The 23,595-nt window shown below is 39.4% G+C and overlaps 1 long non-coding RNA gene across 1 annotated transcript; it reads right to left on the bottom strand.

Moving 5' to 3' along the window:
* Positions 1-402: 402 nt before the first annotated feature.
* LOC141786691 (uncharacterized) lies at positions 403-9,988 on the bottom strand. The gene is made up of 6 exons (XR_012597923.1): positions 9,903-9,988; positions 9,079-9,115; positions 8,715-8,752; positions 7,542-7,694; positions 7,363-7,455; positions 403-3,983 (listed from the first exon to the last, which is right to left on the bottom strand). It is a non-coding gene; the product is annotated as an uncharacterized LOC141786691 (long non-coding RNA).
* Between the last annotated feature and the right edge of the window lie 13,607 nt (positions 9,989-23,595).

Genomic DNA, 23,595 nt, shown 5'->3' with positions numbered 1-23,595 from the left:
TCATTCACATCCAATATTCTTTGGTTGACTCAATGTAAAATAACGTGTTCAGTTTAATCCAATTTCTTTTAATCCAAGCAAACTGTTTTCTGACAGTGAGGCAAACTAATTATGTTGAGTTGACCTAAATTAAAAACGAATGTCTTCATTGATTCAATGTAAATATTCTGTTCAGGGTAACCTAAAATGGTTACATTTGAATGTAAATAAACATTAAAGCAAATCAATTATATTAAATTGCCCTAAATTAATAAATATAAACTTTTTTACAGTATAGCATATGCAGAAATGAAATTTTAAAAATGCTTAAAACATATTTTGAAAAAATAAAGAATACTGTCAAAATTATTTTACAACAAATGTAATTATTGTTCCATTGTTTTGAAACATTTTGGAGCGGTGAAACATGCAAACATGAAAACATGTTCACTCTGGTGAACTGAGCAATTACAGTACAAATGTTACTACTGCAATACAAATTCCATCACTTTTCTAAAGGATTTGTGGACTCAAGAGTATTTTAAAACAAGTAGCCAACTCTGCCCTGGGATGGTTGGTAAACAACTATGACAAAATCTTCAACAAATACTGAATACTATAGTGAACAGGCATTGGTTTTAATGCTTTTTCTTTTCCTCAGACACTAAAACAAACCTCAAACACTTACAATTGCAACGAACATGCAGTAAAGAAGAGATGCATGCAGAGATAAAGAAGCCTTTCCGAGGATGTCGTGCTGGTGCAAAGTTAAAGGCCAGGAGATGGAGATACAAGCCCTTTCTTCCTTCAGTCATCATTGGGAATGTCAACTCTCTGCCCAACAAAAAGGATGAACTAGAGATACTGGTGAAGACACAAAATGTATACCGTGAGTGCAGCCTCATGTGCTTTACTGAGGTTGAGTCAAAACATCTCTGATTCTTGTGTGGATATCCCTGGCTTCACGCTGATACGTCTGGACAGAGACACCAAAGCTAGTGGCAAGTCAAAAGGTGGAGGACTGGTTTTATACATCAATCAGAGATGGTGTAATCCTGATCATACTACAGTCAAGGTGAAGATGTGTTGTCCGGACATTGAACTGTTGGCAGTTGGGATGAGGCCATATTACCTTCCCAGAGAATTCAGTCATATAATAACAATCCTCGTGTACATTCCACCCAAAGCAACTGCTGAAGTTCCATGTGATGTTATCCAAGAAACTGTTGCCAGGCTACAGACTCAACATCCTGAGGCTCTCATAATAATATCTGGAGACTTTAACCATGTTAGCCTCTCCTCTTATCTCACTGGATTTAAACAGTTTGTTAATTGCCCAACCAGAGTGAACAGAACACTTGATCTTCTATATGCCAACGTCAAAGATGCATACAGTGCCACTGCATTACCACCACTGGGCAGGTCGGATCACAATCTGGTTTTACTTCAGTCTTGTTACAGATCCTGCTTATTGAGGCAGCATGCAACTACTGTAACAGTTAGAAAATGGACACCTGAGGCCAGTGAGGCTCTGAGAGACTGCTTTGAGTGCACAGACTGGAATGTATTGTTAGAAACAGATGAAAATAGTATAGATATTGATAAACAGGTTGACTGTTTTACTGAATACATCAACTTCTGTAAAGACAATATCATACCATCAAAGACTGTACTCCGTTTCCCCAATAACAAACCCTGGATCACAAGTGACATCAAGGATATCCTCAATCAGAAAAAGGAAGCCTTTAGAGATGGCGACAAAGAACGGCTCAAACTGGTGCAAAAAGTGCTGAAGAGGAGATTAAGGGAGGCTAAGGTGAAATATAAAAAGAACATTGAGAGAAAACTACAAAATAATAACATGCGGGAGGTGTGGAGAGGAATCAACAACATCTCTGGCTATAACACAAAGACAAGGCAGCCAATTGTGGGTGATGTTGAACGTGCTAATGAATTCAACCAGTTCTTCAACAAGTTTGACACAGCGACCACTTCCTCTTCTACTGCTGCTCCTTCTACACATCTGTGTCTCTCCACCACTCCTGCTACATCCCCTCTTACACCTGTGCCTCTTCCACCGTCACCGTCTGTCACAGCTTTAGGAGTGAGGTTAGAGTTAGGAAGACTGTGCTCAGGGAAGGCTGCTGGTCCAGATGGTGTGTGTCCAAGACTGCTTAAGGACTGTGCTGCCCAATTGTGTGAACCCCTTCAGAGGAACTTCAACCTGAGTCTACAGTTGGGTCAGGTCCCGGCTCTGTGGAAAACATCTTGTATTGTGCCGGTACCAAAACTCAAATGCCCAGCTGAACTTAACGACTACAGACCAGTTGCCCTCACCTCACATGTTATGAAAACCTTTGAGAGGCTGCTTTTACGTCTGTTGAGACTTGAGGTCAAAGACACACTAGAACCTCTGCAGTTTGCATATAGAAATCATATTGGAGTGGATGATGCAGTTACATACATGCTCCACCGTGCCCTGTGCTATCTAGAAGAACCTGGCACCTATGTAAGAATTATGTTCTTTGATTTTTCAAGTGCATTTAACACCATCAAGCCCATGTTATTGAGAGATAAGCTCAAAGACATAGGAGTGAACCCATCCTTTGTCTCCTGGATCACAGACTATCTCACAGAGAGGCCACAGTTTGTCAGGTTGGGAAACTGCGTCTCTGGGACGGTCATGAGCAGCACGGGGGCTCCACAAGGAACTGTTCTGGCTCCATTCCTATTCACACTTTATACTGCAGACTTCAAATACAACTCTGAGTCCTGCCACATCCAAAAATACTCAGATGACACTGCTATTGTGGCGTGTATCCAAAATGGACAGGAATCTGAATACAGGGATCTGATAAAAGCTTTCTGTGACTGGAGTCATAGAAATTGTCTCCTACTGAACACCTCAAAAACAAAGGAAATGATTGTGGATTTCCGAAAGTCTGGGCTCTGCCATCAGCCAGTTAACATCCATGGGGTGGACGTGGAGGTGGTGTCAACCTACAAATATCTTGGTGTACATCTGGACAACAAGTTGGACTGGTCCCTTAATACAGATGCACTCTTTAAGAAGGGGCAGAGCCGTCTCTTTTTCTTAAGGAAGCTCAGATCAATTGATGTCTGTGGAAAGCTGCTGCAGATGTTTTATCAGTCCGTGGTAGCCAGTGCTTTGTTTTATGGTGCAGTATGCTGGGGAAATAGTTTAAAGCAGAAGGACAAGAGGCGACTGGAAAAACTGGTGAAGAGAGCTAGCTCCGTGGTTGGATCCAGTTTGGACTCACTGGAGGCTGTGGTGGAAAGGTATACACAGAAGAAAGTGGAGGCCATCATCCGTCACTCTGATCACCCACTTCACAACATCATAGTCCAGAGGATCAGCAGCAGTTCTGGACGTCTTACCTCTGTGCGCTGCAGGACCGAGAGGTACCGAAGATCATTCCTCCCTGCAGCCATCAGAGTGTACAATTCTTTGCTTGGAAGAGTGCCAAAACAACTTGAATTTCCCTCCGGGGATTAATAAAGTATGTCTTGTCTTGTCTTGTCTTGTCTTGTAATGTGACTGGAACCTCCAGCATCAACCCCTCGTACTTTGAACTGCTTGAATTTTCAACTGGAAATAGATCTACACAAAATTAAACCACCAGTAGAAACAAAACAATGTAGTGAGTCAGTGCAACTAAACTTAGCCTAGTCTGAGCTGTACAGCTGGCTGCACAGTTTTTGTCAACTCTCGGGCTCATCTTTTTGCAATCAAGATCCATCAAGACTTTTTGCAAAAACTCAAAGGTGGATTCCAATTTCTTTGGATACTTCAGATTAAGTGTGTACATGAGCCTGAAGATCATGGTAAAAGCTGCTGCAACTGAGGGCAAATTATTGACAACCTCTGTTCCTTCAATGATTATCTTGATGTCTTTGGCTGGGTGGAGTGGACTCTCCCATCCTGTGATCAAGATGGCCATGGTAGTCTGCTTCAGCTTTTCAGCCTAATTTTCTGGAATATCCTGCCAAAAAAAAAAAAAAAAACATTCAAAGATTCTAATGTGTTCCCATTTTATATATGGCTACAGTGGTCACTTTTATACCAAGATTTAACTTAAAATGAATGTGGTATCCACTGTAGTGGTATGCACTGTATTTACAGTGATCAGTCAAATGACCCAAGCACAATTTTCTCTTGTGCACCATAGAGCACATTGTGGTACGAGATGCAAGATTCACCTTCAGAAAAGTTGCAGCACTAACTAGAAAAGCACTCAGAGAGCACATACCTCTGCCAGCACCACAGTCCTCGACCATATTATGATTTTTACTATAAATATTACTCCTACCTTTATTTGATGTACATATTTAGATTCCTTTACCATAAAAACACTCCATTAGCAAACGGATTCATAATGATATCTATTTTATATCAGTAGTTATTCACAAAAATCACATTTTCGTCATAGTGGCCAGACGCTGATCCGGATCAACACCAAAATCGAATCAGTTCTTCCTTTTTTCCATGCTGAACATTTCCTGAAAACTTCATCAAGATCCATCCATAACTTCTTGAGTTATTTTGTTCACAGACTCACAGACAGACGGACAGACTCTCCCAAAAACATAACCTCCTTGGCGGAGGTAAAAATGTGTGCAACTTTTTGCCTTTCATCTCCAGGTATTTTAATTCATCAGTCATCATCCTGCTTTTTCTTCAGTCAAGTTCCCCCTTTTGTTCTTGTTTCATGTCTTGTTAAAGTGTTAAGTTTTATTTTGAAAGTTCACAAGTCTTTTCTTATTTCTGTAGATTTTGTTTCCTGCCTGGCACTGCCACACCTGATCCCTGATTGTGCTTCCCCAGCCGTCTCCTCACTCCCAATCACCTCATTGCCTTAACCCTTATGTCTTCCCTTGTCTTGTTGCCAGATTTTGTTCCTAGCAGGGTTCATACAGATTTTTCATGGTCAAATTCAAGTACTTTTCAAGGAGCTTCAAGGTCAATTTTCAAACTTTTCAAGTACTGTGAGCGGTTGTTAATTTCATAATGTTAAGAAATTGATGCGCACACAAAACAGCAATTTCATTGTGTTGAACAGCACATTTGTTCACAACTTCACAGAGAAGACTCGTATTTACAAAAAAAAACATTTTTTTCCTGATTCTTGTCTTTTTACTACTTCTCAAAGAACTGATTCTCATCACTTGCTGACGAAACTGGTATCATTATCTTTTAAACTAAGAGTATTAGGAGTATTATGAGGATTTATATTATATTTATTATATTACAACAATTTTTTTAATGCAGCTCCCTCCTTTGTGAAAACAACATCCCTCCACAGTAGATGGTCCACAAACAGGGCAGACTGGGAGAACAAATTAAACGCACCCTTCCCAACACCGTGTATGTTAATGAAGCAGCTGACAGCTCTCAGTGGATCAGTCTGAAGACAAACAGTGAAGTCATATCTCCTGTCCAGACCTTCAGAATTAATCTGAACACCTTGTAACAAACAACCACCCGTTAAAAACACCAGCGTTCAACACATGGAGCTTATCATTTAGCGCGAGCACATTAGCAGTAGCTCGCGCAAGCGTCAGCTGATGAGGAGGATGATTGACAGCGTTTTCTCATAATCTGACACAGACGTCATGTTGCAGCAGGACAAAAACACTGAAACAGGTGGTTTGACGCTGTCTCTCTGCAGTTCTGATCAAACATAACTAATGCTAAGTAAAATCTGTTACGCTAAGACTGCTGCATGCCAAAGTTGTGATCTCCTAATGAAGGAGAGCGTGAGGAGACGCGCTGATCCAGATGCATCTTGGGCAGATATCTACTTCATATAACCCTACAAAAACTCGCTGTCAGTTATACACAGATAGGGTATGACTATATATCCCACACTGACTTGCAGGAACGGAATATTCTGTGTGGAGCACCTGCAGTCCAAAACTGAAATCCGGCCAAGAAAGGGAATATTTTCTTTTGATTAAAAGATCGATCGATGTCAAATTTTGAAGATGAGGATCGTTTTTATTTTTGAGAATCGATTTTTTTTTAACCCAGCCCTACTTTTTTTGTATCCAGTTCTATGGTTTTTCTTATTCTCAAACAATGAGTAAGATAGCCACATCTCAGACGCTTATAATAAACCAAGCCGGTAGCGCGGCTTTAGCACAAACAAGCCATCTAACCGGCAGGTTATCACATGACCGTTGTTCATCTGTGCCGGGTCTCAATGAGAAACGCCGTTTCGTTCCTTCGTATGTACAGGGCGAGCCTCCCACTCCGCCGCGGCCGTATGCTCAGACCAGGCACGACCCGGTATTTGTAGACAAAACCTGTCACCGCCTGACCGCAGTTATTTTATAACCTGCCCCGACAAACACCCCCGGGCAACACTACCTTTATGTTAAATGGGACACTGCCTTCATCACTCATGCCTAGCATGAAGCATAAAAAGGTGGTTAGCTTCAACAGGTAGCAGGCTAATTGGCTATTTAACATGTAGGGCTTCCAGGGTACCTCTCGTGGCTGGCGAGTGCCGACTTGCCCATAGCTTCCACTGCAATCTCCTTTTTACATACACTGCAGTATGCTGCACGGGGATTTGCGCTACATTTAATCCAAAATTTGTATTTTTCTTTCTCCAGCCAACGGTCATGCCTCCCGGCTTGCTGTTTAAGGAACAATCCTCATGGGGGAGACGTCACAACGCACATATAAACAGACCAGTTATGTTAAACCCGCAAGCCCATCAGATGGAACATTTTTTTTCCCCCACAATTTATTTTATTTCTCTCTATTTGATCGATCTGTTGAGTTAGGAAGCTGAGTAGTGAGTTATATACGATTATAAATTCAAGCATTCTCAAGCACTTGAATAGAAAATCAAGTACTTTCAAACCTTGAAAACACAACATGAAAAAATAAGCATTTTCAAGGATTTCAAGGACCTGTACAAACCCTGTCCTAGATTTTGTTCCTTTGTTTCACTGTGCAGTGCTCCCTCTATAAACATAGTTTGCTAACAATGTGTTTTGTTGAGATCTTTCCTTATGCCTGGTGTTTTTTGATACATCTGCTTATGAGTTCTTTTTGTTCTTAGAGTTCAAGCCATGACAATAAAATATGATTTATTCAAATCACAAATATCACCTCTACAGTCATAGCCCATTCATGCTACGGTCCAAATCTTTCATTTTTGCATAATGAGCAAGTCTCATAAACTGAGTATGACTGTAACACTGAGGCTTGAGAGATCAAAGACCTTGTATATATTCATGTGTATATATGCACAAGAGCCATTTTTAATGAAACCTAAACATACTGTATAAAAAAACTTTTTGCACTCAAGGTTAAAACCTCTTCCCTATATGTGAGTGAGATGCCCTTACCTGATATTCTTTGATCAAATGCTCAACAGGTTCCCCCAGGTACATCATCAGAGATGTGAAGATAGGCTCTCTTCTTGTGTTGATGTCCAAAGTCTGATTCAAAAAATGGTATTCAGTACAATCACAAACAAAAAATAAATATTTAGCATTCCTCAGACAAGAAACCCCTTCATAGATACCTCATCCAAAAGCTGTAAGACACCAGACATCTTCTGTCTTACAGCTCCCCCCTTCCGCCTGATAACCTCCAATAGTTTGGAGTGCTGGTCCAACTGTGCCAGTAACTTAGTCCCCAAGGGAACTGTTTTTATTCTCATAAACTCAGCATTGATCTATAAAACAAAAACAGAAGTGCATCCAAGATGAAGCTTGAAAACATATATTTTTCACAGCTACAATCACAGCTGACCACCTGAAAATAAGGACATCACCAATGAAATTGATGCAAAGCAACAAATTTGTACATAAAGTAGACACCAGCATGTATATTATGGTCCTGGCTGTATTTTTAAGATGGGGTGACATTCAAACCTGAAAAGAAAAAAGTAATAAGTTGAATTATTTCACATAAAAATCACTAGTTGCTTTTTTTGAAAAGAAAAAAAAAAGTCCCCAAGTTGCCAACACAGCTGCTCACTATATCACAGCGGAGTGGGAGATGAAGGGCCCTGTGCAGGCACAAATGTCTGTGTGAAAATAATGTGGACATTGACCAGTTTTTAATTAACTTTCCATGTTCAAGGGAATAAGATTGACCCTATCCTGAAATTGAATTTGTTTTAAAATTACCTTAATAGCCATATTGGACATTTGCTTTCTTTCTGTGATGATTGTTGAGAAGGATGATATTTACTTAGATGTGTTAGTAGAGCTTTCCAATAAACACAGGGGTAAGGATGGCCCCGCCAATAATGCAGATGGTAAAGTTTATAGTGTTTCAGAAGTTCAGATCTTCTTGACAATGAGTCGTCACAGTCTTTACATTTCCACATGCATGGATAACTGATGCAACATGAAATACAAGAGAAAAAAACAAGAGATATTTTTAATTTGTTGGGGTAACAACGCCATAAGTTTTATATTTACATTTTTTTATCTACCACGAAAACTAATTGAGATTAAAAATCTCTATTTCAAGAGGGTCCTGGAAAAGACAGCGGCACATTCAAAAGTTTTAAGCAAACACACAGTCATCACACATAAAACAAGACTTCAATACCTTAAGTTTATAGAATAGACCTGGAAACTGCCAAATCAATTTGTCAGATTTCATTTGAGCCAGTGCTATTATTGGGTCAAATTAAGTGTCCAATTAATTAAAAATGTTCTCATGATATTGTGAAGGAACTTACCACAAGTTATGAGGACAGGCCTCAGAGCAGCTAATTTCCTTGAAAAAGGAAACAATATTCTCTTGTTATTAATAAGCCAACACACTTAGTAGGTGCTAGATACAAATTGGGAACCATTAACATGTAATGTAAACTGGTTATACATATGTTTAGGCTTTATGTTGAGAATGGATATATTGTAAATACATAAAATGCAAAAATATAGTATATTTCAAGCGCACATCCTGCAGTCATTGTGTAAAATACAAACCTAGTGAGAATTAGCAAGACCCTGTAAAACTATCCATAGTAAGTTTTGGACAAACGATTATTTGGGCAGTGAATGATAAATTACATTTTTATAAGGTATTAACAACTAACTTACCACAATGGACAAGTCTGGAAGCTTTTCAGATGTTGCACTGCAAGATAAATAAAAAAAAAAAAAAAAAAACGTAAGTTAACTTTAGCTGAAGCCATACAGACACCTTTGGAAAAGAGCTATTTCACACTTACATAAAATATCATTGATTATTTAGTTGTTGTTTTTTTCTTTTCTTTTTTTTAGAAGACAGCTAGTACCCCGAAAATATGGGCAAGTTAATAAAGATAGAAAGCTCTGATAGTTTTGGCATTGTCATCGAAAAGGGACAATGCCTCCATCCTGACACTTACAAGCGCGCACATAATCTCTCTCCATAAACATACACACACATAACCCAGAAGCGGGTTAGTCTCTGTAGTTTTATTTGCACGCACCTACTGGCACTCCACGTGTTGTTCAACTCGTCCAAACTTGTACTTCACGGTTGACGAGCTCACGCTGTAGAGCAGGAATGTCCAACTTGTGCCATGGAGGGCCAAGAGGCTGCAGGTTTTCTTTCCAACCAAGAACTCCACCAGCTGATTCCATTGAGTACCTCACCTTCAAGCAGAGAGCAGGGGCTAATCAGTTACGTTACGCCGTCAAACATTTGAAACGACTCAAAAATGCATACTAAGTTAACCAGTAATTTAAACAGGGATTGAACGTGCACTGTCGAAAAATTATAGCTTATTTGTCGTGGGCTATAAGCTAGCAAGCTGAGTTCAACAAGACAGCCTGGTGATACCATGGCAGACGACCCAAAGGGCGGTTTAATAGATGAACGGGGTGATAAAACCATGGTTGATGTCACAGTCTAAAAACGCATTTTTGTCTTTTATAACCTGAAACAAAGTTTCCCTCCACCCAGGAGTTGCAGAGGCTGAAGATGGACTCGGCCGTTCCCGTCAGATCCTCAGGTTTCGTTTTCCGGAACACGCATGCGCGAAACGATCAACACCTGATCCGTTCAGGTTGATTGAATGAGTCATTTCATTTTGATGTCAAATTGCAAACTCATATTGAAACGAAATAAAAAATATTGATTCAGTCAGAAGTACAAACCTGAAAATATAGTTTAAATCTGAAAACGATTTTTTGAGTCCATATAATGTGAATTTATACATTAAATGAACAACAGCAAAGTTTTACTTTTTTCAGTGCTTTGAGACACTGAATTTGGGGGTTTCATTATCTGTGAGCCATAATAATCAACTTTAAAAAAAAAATAGATGCTTCAAGAATTTCACTCTGTGTGCCGTAGATAGATTTACAATATAGAAATGAGTGACCAAAAAATCAAACTTTTTCATGATATTCTCTTTTTTCGAGATATACCTGGAGCAATGCTACTCAGAACTACAACACAGAGTACAAGGTGCTCCTGGAAATTGTACTTACTTAGTACCAGTGCCAAGTTCAGTGTATCTGTGGGATTCTGGAGGAGTCCCACTGTCCACAGTTGTTGTTCTGTTCTTAGGGAGTGATTATCCCAATCCACCCTGGAGACATCAAGGTCCCTTTGCAGAAGCGGAAAGGAAACATGCTGGACACAGAAGAGGTGGATGCTATTGGAGGGATCTAGAAGACCTTCATCTTCAAGGCTGTGAAGAGTCTCATAGTGCACATTTGTTACAGCCATCCTTGCATCTCGCCATAGACGTTTTATTCTATTAGAGAAAAAGTACAATTAACTTCGAATTCTCAAAGTGCATTTGTTCTTTTTTTTTTATCATAGATGATTTTTTTTTTTTTTTTTACTGAAAATTATATATAAATGCATAAATACCATTCATTGTGCACCCTCTTTCCTGACAGGAAACTGCCCCTGCCACACCCCCTGATAGTGAACATGCATCGTGCTATGTCAGCATTTTCAACTCCTTGGTCTCACTGATCACACTTTGTGCAGCACGAACAGCTCAGTAAAAGCATGGTTGATAATCTCCGGCATCTCAACCTGGCTGGAAAATATTTTAAAAAGTTGCATCCCCTGGTTGACAACAGTCGACATCGAGGGGCAATTTTTGTGTGACTTGAGAAAGTTTGATTAGAAGCCTCTGAAGAAATTCCCGTTTTTAGTTCCTCCTAGAAAAAAAATAGCTCCATGCATCTTTTTCTTTCATCAAATTAACTTTTGAACTTAAAAGGAGCAAAAAGAGGACAACTTTATGTTGAAACGAAACATGCGCACTGCAGTTTATCTGTAATCTATCCCGGTAGTTTACCTTCATTTAAACTTGCAAACACTTGCCACAAGGGATGAATGGAGCAATAAAATGTTTTGAAGGTCTGGAAACGTGTGATGATTGGCACATGGAGGGAGCTGACATATTCACAGTTCCTCCAGCATTTATTCACTGTAAGAAGACAGTAAAACACATGAATTGTCTTCTAAAATTTCCCTTGTACTTCTGTTCCTTCAGCGGTGCTACACGACACAACTGTGACATCTAGTGGACGAAATAAACAATTACATGCCGCTAGATGTCTGAACGGTGCTGCACTGAAACCTGTGACCATCGGAAAATGTGACCGCAGGGGCGATGACGGGCATTGGCTATGTGTGCATTGTTCAAAAAAGAGGAGGAGAAGTTGAGTTACGTAAATGTCGTTCTCAAAGATTCATCTGGGGTAAACGTTTGCAAAATCTGTAGACATTGTGTGTAATTTATTCAAAGCAGTTGATTGATGTTGCTTTATTTGCTACCCACGAGTAAGCACCGCTTGTGATGGCTTCCTACTGATAAAGGAGAAACCATCGTATATACAGCTTCATAACCCAGGAACTGAAAACCCTACATTAGATCAGGCGACTTTTAAAGGAAATATGTACTATAATCATAGTTTGCTAAGAGCTACATTTTATGTAAAAGTCTATATGAACTGTTTCAAATATGTAGTTCGCTGTGCCTGCTCTCATGAGATACATGTATAAATCCTTTTAAATTTACGTTTTAGTTTATCTATATACTTATCTTCACGATCGTCATGTAATGTAATCCCTCTAAACATGTTGAATAAATAGGTAAAAATTTAAAATGAGCGTTGTGGCTATAATTTAAAAAAACAACTATTTAAGAACATGCTGTAAGGAGACAACAGCGTAGCCATCAGATAATGTGACCCTGCTTTACTCACATATTAACTGATTAAATCACCCACATAACTTTTATGTGGACATTTGTCATCTCTCACATTGATCTGGACTCAAGTATTCCTATTATGGATCATCATACAGTCAGAAACAGAGCTAGGCGCCGCCCTGTTGGCTATGGCTGCCTTTTGCAGCAGCTCTCTCTTTTTTTGTCCATTTCTTGTCTTTTTTTTTTTGTCTCTTTTTCGTAATTTTTGTATTTGGAGTAGATCATTTCTTTATTTGGCTCATTTGTTGGTCATGGACACCAAACTTTTTGTGGCTTCAGTGATATTTTTACTATTTTTGCTCCTGTGTTTGTCTGGAGATCCTACATGTAACCATGGCCACATTGTTTACATGTGAACTCAGCTGTTAGCAGTCTGTAGCATGTCAATGCTAACTGGTGTAAGGCCTGATGTCTTCCCACAAAGTGAGGAGAAGGAGGTGAGGACGACATGATGGTTCTCAGGTGTGAGCTAAGAAGTGACGATATGGACCTGTCCTTCCATCCATTGTTATTGGGGACGTAGGATCTATCTCCAATAAGATGGACGAGCTAGCTGTGCTAACCCAGCAATAGAGGGAAAACCAGAGGGCAGAGTTGCATCATGCTATTCACAAACATGGCTAACGAAGCTAACATCAGACACCAACGCCATGTTGGAAGAGCTTCACCTGCTGTGAGCAGACAGGATACAGGAGACAGAGATGGAGCATGACTGAAGAAGCTCAGTCCTGGACCCTGTGGCTGGTTGAACTGGAGAATGATGGACAAGCTGTCATCATCTATTTTCTGATGGACCTTTTTGCACTTTCTTACTTTTGTTTTCTTGATTGCTGCCGTGATTTCAATTTCGTTGTACATGTTACAATGACAATAAAGTTCTATTCTATTCTTTTCTGTTCTATTCTCACCCACCCAATCAACACAATCCCCCGAACGTGTATAATGGCACAACACAGATGAACATGACAAAACTTACACACAATAAACATAGATAAATACGGGGAATGAATTGATACAGACAACAGAGCCTCTCCTTCTCTTTTAGCGAACCCCCTTCAGTCGAGGATGCATCTGCCAGAATACCTTACACATTCTCGGTCCCACATAATCAAGAAAGGGAGTCCATATATGATGAAATGTTCCAATTTTCCTTTTTGGTGCGATATGTCAAATAATCTATGGGAAGCAGAGCAAATATAACTTTGTGCCATTCTGAGAGGGTTGGTGGCTTTTCTGAAATCCATTTAAGTTACAAACTTTCTTGCAGCATAGGTCAACATTCCACAGTTTTTCATTATAGGTGTTCTTGATTTTAACCCAAACAAGAAGGCATACAAGGGTCCATTCTCCAATCCTTGTTAAAAAGCACACTTTGAAACATTTTTCCCCAAAAATTCCTTTATATACACACATAAGACTACATAGTATGTATAAAGCTACTGATCTCTGTGTTACACTTGGTACACTTTTAGACTTCTGAAGGTCCATTCTCTTTCTAAGATGAGGCGATATCTTTATTCCTGTTTGAAATGCTTTTTTTCTTCCCTCACATTTATCTGAATCACCCCTTTAGCTAAGCATGAGTAGCAGATCTGCACAATATTGGGGCCATATTTTTGGTTCCATGATATCAGTTTCCCTTTGCAACCAAATACTACAACAGGGCCCAAGTGAGTATGAGGCCCTACGGCTTTTCCGTTGCTAGGCGCTACCCAAGTAGCTGCCTGTTGCAGCAGCTCTCTCGTCTTTGTCGTCTCTTGTAATTTTTTTGTCTCTTTTTCGTAATCTTTGTATTTGGAGTGGATCATCACTTTGTATGGTTCATTGTTGGTCACGGACACCAAACTTTTTGTGACTTCGGCGATATTTTTGACTACTTTTCTCCTGTGTTTGTCTGGAGATCCTACATGTAACCATGGCTGCATGTTTACATGCAAACTCAGCTGTTAGCAGCCTGTAGCATGTCAATGCTAACTAGTGTAGGGCTTGATGATTTCCCTCGAGCTGAGGAGGAGGAGGTGAGGACGACGTGCTGGTTCTCGGATGTGAGCTGGGAGGTGACGACGTGGACCTGTCCTTCCATCCATTGTTGTTGGGAACGTGGGATCCAGCCCCGGGGGAAGGACGAGCTACCTGTGCTAACCCAGCGGCATCGTGCTGTCCACGGACGTGGCTGACGGAGCTGACAATGGACGCTGGTGCCACAGTGGGCAGACAGGATCCAGGAGACAGAGACTGAACAGACTGCTGGGGAGGCTCAGTCCTGGACCCTGTGGAGGTGGAGACTGGCTGGACTGGAGAGTGGTGGACGAGTGGTGGACGGGATGTCGTCATCTAATTTCTTATGGACCGTTTTGCACTTTCTATACTCTTTCTTACTTTTGTTTTCTTAAATGCTGCGGTGACTCCTGAATTTCCCCTCGGGGATAAATAAAGTATTTTCTATTCTATTCTATTCTATTCTATCTATTCTATCTAATTTCTTATGGACCTTTTTGCACTTTCTTTACTCTGCCTTACTTTTGTTTTCTTAAATGCTGCGGTGACTCCTGAATTTCCCCTCGGGGATAAATAAAGTATTTTCTATTCTATTCTATTCTAGGCAAATTACATTTGGGGGCCCCCTTACACTGAAGCACAGACTTCTGTAAATGAATGCTGTATCATTCACACATGGTTATCGTTCACCAACACTTAATCTCTCACGTCCACTATAAAGTACACTATATCTCTTCAACATAATGCGAAGCACTCATAATTTTTATGTCTTTGTTAGAGATGTGGTCTTGTATTAATTTACACCTTAGGATTAAATACTCTGCATGCAGTCACTGCTGTTTACTGAACAAGTATCATTGAATTGCTTTTGGTTTGCAAACTGAAAATTTCAACACACACTCACTGCGCTCAGGAGTTCCATAAGAGACAGGATGCTCTAACTGAAGTGTGTGATGAAGTAGGGATGGAACGGTTCACAAAATCCACGGTTCAGTTCTTATCACGGTTTTGTAGTCACGGTTATCGGTTGAGTTGGGTGTAAATTGTTGTTGTTTTTAACACCTTAGATTACTATATACCCAAATAATCCACTATTAACAGATTATTTTTAATCAATTATATCATGTATAGTCATGAAAGACCTGAAAGAATAAGACTGTTTACCATTTCGAACATCATTACAGCTGAGTGAAACATTGCCAGTTTCAACGTGCCAACTCCTCAGTAAGGAAAGTCACTATTGACTGTCCACAAAGTCACTAAAAGTCACTAAATGACGCTGCTGTCTAATCTGCAGAATAATTCATGTGCATGTAATTGTCATGGACTTTGTAGGGCAGAGAAATAACAATGTAAGAGAGAAAGCAGGTAAAACACAACATCATAATCAACTACAAAATTACTACAACTACAAATTAACTGTCTTCCGTCCATACTTTTTTTTTTAATGTCTAAATAGCAACCCTCTTCCTTAATCTGGGCCGGGGATGATAGAAGTGACCATAATGAGACACACACTTGCGTGATTCATGTGAATGCAGGAGGAGACTACTGTGAGTGAGGAGTAGAGGTGGGCGGAACAATACAAATATTGATAATATCGTGTAAAAGAGCAATACTGTAGTTTAATTTTTTTCTCCTGCACCCCCACCCCCACCCTCTCCTGATTTTTGATGATGACAGTCACGTGGCTAAGCCGCACCAGGAAAACAAAAAAGCAGACTCCAAAAAAGGGGTTTGTTCCAAATTATTTTCACAACATTTATTCTGGTGTGGTATTTCATTAAACTTTACTCTTTTAAAAAAATGAGTGCAATAATGGGGGAACATTTTATTTGTTTACTTATTTTTTGTATTATAGTCTTTAACTCTGTACCCTAAAGAAGAATTTGTATTAATTTTACCTTAAAGCGATAATTTTTGGCACTTTAGTTTCCTTTAAAAAAAAAATCCCAATGTTTTGGGTAAAATTTGTTTTGTTACCGTTGTATTGTTTCTTAACATATAATTTATAATGACACGAGCCTTACAGAAGTGACACGGCTGGTTGTCTTGCTGTGTTTTCCTTTTGACCTCATTGTCCTTTTGTATTTTTTTTTTATTTATTTTTTTTTTTTGATTGCTTTTGTTTGGTTTTATTTTTTGTGGCAATGTAGCTAAGGTGTTTCTCACTTGTGAGGTTGTAGCTTGGTGGTTTAGATCTTTTTCTTGTGGCCCTCTCTTGTGAATGGATGGGGATCAGGTCACTGAATAGCTCCAACAGACTAAAATGAGACAAAAATAGACTACACGTGAATGTACACATAAACTCAACTTTCGTTTGTGTGTGTGTGTGTGTGTGTGTGTGTGTGTGTGTGTGTGTGTGTGTGTGTGTGTGTGTGTGTGTGTGTGTGTGTGTGTGTGCATGCATCTGTGTGTATGTTTTTCATTTAGGCTTTACATGATGAAGTATCACCTACTGTGGAAGTGGTTGGTTCTTCCCAGAAAGTAGTTTATTCCTGGGGTGTAAAGACAATGATCTTCACTGTCTTTCCACATGCAAATGTTTTTGCAGCTCTGTGCAATATTATTTCACATTTTGTCATTCATTGCTTTGTACCACAACTTTATTTAGTTTTTATTTTACATGTTTTGCATTTTCAGTTGTCATGCACTGCTTTTGTGCAATTAATTTCACAGTTTTGCATTGCAGTATTTGGTGTCAGCCTTTCAACGCATTTTCTGCAAGGCACCTTTCCAGTTCAATATTGTTCAGCCTGAATACTGAAGATAAAATTGTTTTGCGGTGATTTCACTTGTAGTCACATGCTGCCATCTTGTGGTCACAATGTACAGCTTTGCACGTTTTAGTTCCAAGTTTTACTGCCTTTATGGTAATAAAGGCAGTAAAACTTGCTGATATCGCATTCTGAAGCACATAAAAATATTGTGATTTTTTCACTAAAAAGCAACAACCGCTCATGTTTTTAGAAGCCATAGCTGAGTTTCTACCTTTGCAGAGTGAAATAGCACGTCGTTACAACTCATTCAAAAAGTATTACCTAAAGCTATGTGACATGAGCTTAAAAGCAATTATGTGTTAATTAAATACTGATCGAAATAAAGAGCACATCACAGTTTTGTGCATATAAGGCTGTGCAGAGCAAAAAACACCATGTCATGATTCAATTTATGATTTGAGATGCTGAAGACATCTTTATTGCGTCTGTCAGCTTTTTGTAGGTAACCCAAGCGTTTGATGTTTGATTTTGAAAGCTTTTTGTTCATCATTCAAAATCACTCTTGAACACGTCTTTTCCGATTGTTTTCTCCTGGATATGAATGCAACACAGGAAAAGTCTACGGAGGGCAGAGATAGCAGAAATATGATATGATGACAATAATCACAACAGTACTATGCCGGATGCCAAAACAGCACTGAAAACGCACAACAGTGAATAAGATGGATTTTTGTACAACACAGATCACACAGAAGTGATTAAGTGACAAAGTAGTGAGGACGGCAATACCAATGGACCTGTTTAGTGAAAGAAAAAAGGTTTGCAGAGCGATAAAGGAAAATGAAAAAATATTTTAAATCGTGCTTTAAGTTCTCATGAAAACATGTTGGGCTGTTTCCGAAGTCATTTTGATGTAACTCGTGTGTGTTCTATGTCAAATATGAAAAGCTAAAAAGGAGAGAGAAAGCAGAGGTATTGATGTGTAATGACAAAAGCGCAACAACACCATGCTGTATGACGAAACAGCAACAAAGAGGCTCAGGACACTGGACTCTGGTTTACTCATTTCAGTAGTAGTGTCAAAAGCTTTATTTTGTCACAGTTCCCATTAATCTGCACCATAGAGTCGTTGTAAAGGACCAAAAACGCTTTACTTTAGCCATAAAAGCACATAAAAGGCTCATGACACGAAATTACATGGATTTGTACTCTGATTTGCTCATTTCAGTTCTTATGTCACAAAAGCATAATCATGCGTTACGGAGCAAGAAACGCCAAAAAGACAGGACAACATGCTGTATGACAAAACAATCGCGAAAAGGCTCAGGACACGGATAATATACTCTGAACTACTCGTTTCAGTGAGTGTTTCACAAAAGCATAATGATTCCACAATTCTCTTTGACCTGCATCGCAGAGTCGTGGTAATGAGCCAAAACGCTTTGCAGAGCGAGAAACACCAGAAAAACACAACAACATACTGTAAGACAAAACAACACCGAAAAGGCTCGGGACACGGGAGGTGAACTCTGATTTTCTCATTTCGGTGTGTCTCAAAAGCATTATTGATTTGCACAGTTCTCATGCACATGCATCATAGAATCCTGGTTAAGCACCAAAACGCTTTGCCTTAGCGAGAAAAACCTTTTAATGACATGTTATTCAAAATCATACTTTAAGCTTGAAGAACATTTATTCGCGATTGTTTTCCCTTGAATTTGAAAGTTTCTCGCGTTTTGAGAGTTAAATAGAACAGCTTTTGCAGGAAAAAGCTAAAGAGGACAGGGGATGCAGAAAGGTGCAATGATCATAGACAGCACTACAATATCATGCTGGATGCCATAAAAGCACATAAAAGGCTCATGACACCGAATTACATGGATTTTCAGCTCATTTCAGAAACAGTGTCACAAAAGCATAATGATTCAACAGTTTCTTGAATCTGCATCGCAGAGTCGCTGAAATGAACATAAACGCTTTGCGAGCGAGAAACACCAAAAAGACACAACAACATGCTGCATGGCAAACAATATCGAAAAAGCTCAGGACACGGAATTACATGTATCTGTACTTTGAATTGCTCATTTCAGTAAAAGTGTCTCAAACGTATAATGATTCCACAGTTTTTCTTGAACCTGCATCAGAGAGTCGTTGTAATGAACCAAAATGCTTTGCGGGGCGAGAAACACCAAAAAGCCATGACAACATGGTGTATGACGAAACAACACCGAAAAGGCTCAGGACACGGGAAAAGTACCTACTTTGGTTTACTCATTTCAGTCATAGTGTCACAAAAGCATTATAATGTTACAGTTCCTATGTACCTGCATCACAGAGTCGTGGTTAAGCACCAAAACGCTTTGCTTTAGCGAGAAAAACCTATTTATGACATATAATTTAAATCAAACTCTAGGTACACTCATTCGCGGATTATCTTCCCTTGAATCTGAAAGTTTCCCAGGTTTGGTGGTCAAATACCAGCGCTTTTGCAGGAAAAAGCTGAAGAGGATAGAGACAACACAGTAGTGCAATTGATCACAGAAAGGACAACAATGACATGCTGGATGTCGAAATAAGGCTCAGGACACGGAATAACACGTGCTTGTACTCTGAGTTGCTCATTTCAGTAATAGTGTCTCAAAAGCATAATGATACCACAGTTTCCTTGTACCTGCAACAAAGAGTCAGTGTAATGACCCTAAACGCTTTGCAGGGCGAGAAACACACACACACAAAAAACCCACAATAACATGCTGTATGACAAAACAACACCGAAAAGAGTCAGTACATAGGAGAAATTCTCGGAACAAGTAATTTTCGTGATTGTGTCACAAATGGACTACTGATTTGTACAGTTCTAATGCACCTGCATATAAGAGTCGTGGTTAAGCACCAAAACACCTTGCCTTTGCGAGAAAAACCTATTAATGACATATTATTCAAAATCATACTTTAAGCTTTAAGAACACTTATTCGCGATTGTTTTCCCTTGCATTTGAAAGATTCTCACGTTTTGGATGTTAAATATCACAGCTTTTGCAGGAAAAAGAAAGCTAAAGAGGACAGAAAATGCATAAAGGTGCAAGAATCATAGAAAGCACTACAATACCCTGATGGATGCCATAAAAGGCTCATGACACGGAAGAACATGGATTTGTACTCTGATTTGCTTATTTTGGTTATTTTTCCATAATGAAAAACTATTCATTTGCACAGTTCTCATGCATCTGCATCAAAGAATCCTGGCAAAGCCCCAAAACGCTTTGTTTATGCAAGGAAAACCTATGAATGACTTATTATTCAAAATAATACTTTAAGCCCAAAGTACAATTATTTGCCATTGTTTTCACTTTATTTTGGAAGTTTCTCACGTTCTGGGGGTCAAATATGACAGCATTTGCAGTAAAAAAAAAAAAAGAGGACAGAGAATGAAGAAAGGTGCAACAAACAAAGAAAACATAACAATACAATGCTGGATGCCAAAACAGCACAGAAAAGGCTCAGGACACCGAATTACATGTATTTGTACTGTGTTTTGCTCATTTCAGGATTAGTGCCACAAAAGCATTATAATTCCTCGTCTTTCTTGAATCTGCATCAGAGAGTCGCTGTAATGAACCAAAACGCTTTGCGGGGCGAGAAACACCAAAAAGACTAAACAACATGCTGAATGAGACAAATCAACACCGAAAAGGTTCAGGGAACGGGAAAAGTACTCTGAATTACTCATTTCAGTAAGTGTGTGACAAAAGCACAATTGTGTTACAGTTCCCATGCACTTGCATCATAGAGTCGTGGTAAAGCACCAAAAGCGCTTTCCTTTAGCGAGAATAACATTAAAATGACATATTATTTTAATCAAACTTTAAACTCTTATTCGCAATTGTCTTTCCTTGAATTTGAAAGTTTTTCACGTTTTGGGGGTCAAATATCACATCATTTGCAAGAAAAAGCTAAAGAGGGCATGGAATGCCGAAATTTGCAATGACCATAGAAAGCACTACAATGACATGCTGGATGCCAAAAAAGCAAAGAAAGGGCTCAGGACACGAAATTACATGTCTTTGTACTCTTTTTTTGATCATTTCAGTATTAGTGTCACAAAAGCATTATTTCCTCGATCTTTCTGAATCTGCATCAAAGGGTCGCTGTAATGAACCAAAACGCTTTGTGGGGCGAGAAACACCAAAAAGACTAAACAACATGCTGAAAGAGACAAATCAACACCGAAAAGGTTCAGGGAACGGGAAAAGTACTCTGATTTACTCATTTCAGTAAGTGTGTGACAAAAGCACAATTGTATAACAGTTCCCATGAACCTGCATCATAGAGTCGTGGTTAAGCACCAAAAGCGCTTTGCTTTAGCGAGAAAAGCATTAAGATGACATATTATTTTAATCAAACTTTAAACTCTTATTCGCCATTGTCTTCCCTTGAATCTGAGAGTTTCTCACGTTTTGGGGGTCAAATATCACAACATTTGCAGGATAAAAGCTAAAGAGGACAGAGAATGCAGAAATTTGCCATGACCTTAAGAAGCACTACAATAACATGCTGGATGCAAAAACAGCACAGAAAAGGCTCAGGACACGGAATTACATGAATCTGTACTCTGTTTTTCTGATTTCAGTATAAGTGTCACAAAAGCATAATGATTTCTCGTTCTTTCTTGAATCTGCATCAGAGAGTCGATGTAATGAACCAAAACGCTTTGCGGGGCGAGAAACACCAAAAAGACTAGACAACATGCTGAATGAGACAAATCAACACCGAAAAGGCTCAGGAAACGGAAAAGTACTCTGATTTACTCATTTCAGTAAGTGTGTGACAAAAGCACAATTGTATAACAGTTCCCATGAACCTGCATCATAGAGTCGTGGTTAAGCACCAAAAGCGCTTTGCTTTAGCGAGAAAAGCATTAAGATGACATATTATTTTAATCAAACTTTAAACTCTTATTCGCCATTGTCTTCCCTTGAATCTGAGAGTTTCTCACGTTTTGGGGGTCAAATATCACAACATTTGCAGGAAAAAGCTAAAGAGGACAGAGAATGCAGAAATTTGCCATGACCTTAAGAAGCACTACAATAACATGCTGGATGCAAAAACAGCACAGAAAAGGCTCAGGACACGGAATTACATGAATCTGTACTCTGTTTTTCTGATTTCAGTATAAGTGTCACAAAAGCATAATGATTTCTCGTTCTTTCTTGAATCTGCATCAGAGAGTCGATGTAATGAACCAAAACGCTTTTCGGAGCGAGAAACTCCAAAAAGACTAGACAACATGCTGAACTAGACAAATCAACACCGAAAAGGCTCAGGAAACGGAAAAGTACTCTGATTTAATCATTTCAGTAAGTGTGTGACAAAAGCACAATTGTATAACAGTTCCCATGAACCTGCATCATAGAGTCGTGGTTAAGCACCAAAAGTGCTTTGCTTTAGCGAGAAAAGCATAAAAATGACATATTATTTTAATCAAACTTTAAACTCTTATTCGCCATTGTCTTCCCTTGAATCTGAAAGTTTCTCCCATATCGGGGTCAAATATCACAGCATTTGCAGGAAAACGCTAAAGAGACATCAATGAAAATCATACCGTTAGCTCTCACGCATTTGCTTTTGTTTTTTCATGTGTTGGTTGTCAAGTGTGACAGCCACTGCAGGAAAAAGCCAAGGAGAACAATGATAGGTGATCTGAATTTCTGCACAGTGATCCTCCTAGCTGACATTAAAACAAATTTAAGATTTTGCAAATTTAACCTGACTCACGTTGTTTGTTTGAACCAAAATAATTTTTAGAGCCAAACGAACGTGTGTATGACAAAATATTAAAAGCATTATAAGATGACACTGATTTGTATCTTTTCCTGTGTTTGCTGTTAGATAAGTGTATGAGTTAAATATGGTCGCTAGATGGCGCCCTTGATCAATTAACAAATTGAGTACTGTTCTGAGAAAAGGTTGCACTGTGCGTGCTGTACTGATTCAGAATCAGAATCAGAATCAGAATCGGTTTTTATTGCCAAGTATGCAACACATACAAGGAATTTGACTCCGGCAGTTGTTGTCTCTAGCACAAGAGGTACACACAAACATGATTCATAAACATGACAATAAAAAATAGATAAATAAAAAGATGTGGATGTAGAAAAGGGCTGGGATAAAATGTGCATCAGAAATATTTACAGAATACTGGGATATTTACAATTGAAGGTGGAAAAGTGCAACTGTGCGGTCCGTAGTGCAGCTGTAAACTGTTTTAAAAAAGGTGCCAGTGTTAGTTACAGTTTTTATTATTTAATATGGAGACTGCAGACAGATAGAAACTACTCCTGTGCCGGCTTGTCCTGGTCCGCAGAGCTCTGAGGCGCTTGCCGGATGGGAGCATTTCAAAGAGTCCGTGAGCAGGGTGAGTGGAGTCCCTCACAATGTTTTGTGCACTCCTCTGAGTCCTAGAGCAGTAGAGGTCCTGGATGGAGGGCAGGAGAACACCAATGATGCGCTCAGCAGTCCTCACAGTGCGCTGCAGTCTGAATCGGTCCTGCCTGGTGGCAGCTCCAAACCACACAGTGATGGAGGAGCACAGAACGGACTCGATGACTGCAGTGTAGAACTGCAGCAGCAGCTCAGGGGGCAGTCCATGTCTTCTCAGGAGGCGCAGGAAGTAC

The sequence above is a fragment of the Halichoeres trimaculatus genome, unplaced genomic scaffold (genome assembly GCF_033239565.1).
Source record: "Halichoeres trimaculatus isolate MK-OKI-2021-1 unplaced genomic scaffold, fHalTri1.1 fHalTri1_scaffold_62, whole genome shotgun sequence".
NCBI classification, from domain to species: Eukaryota; Metazoa; Chordata; class Actinopteri; order Labriformes; family Labridae; genus Halichoeres; species Halichoeres trimaculatus.
The sequence above is the reverse complement of the archived record's forward strand: the minus strand, read 5'-3'. Positions and strand labels throughout refer to the sequence as shown.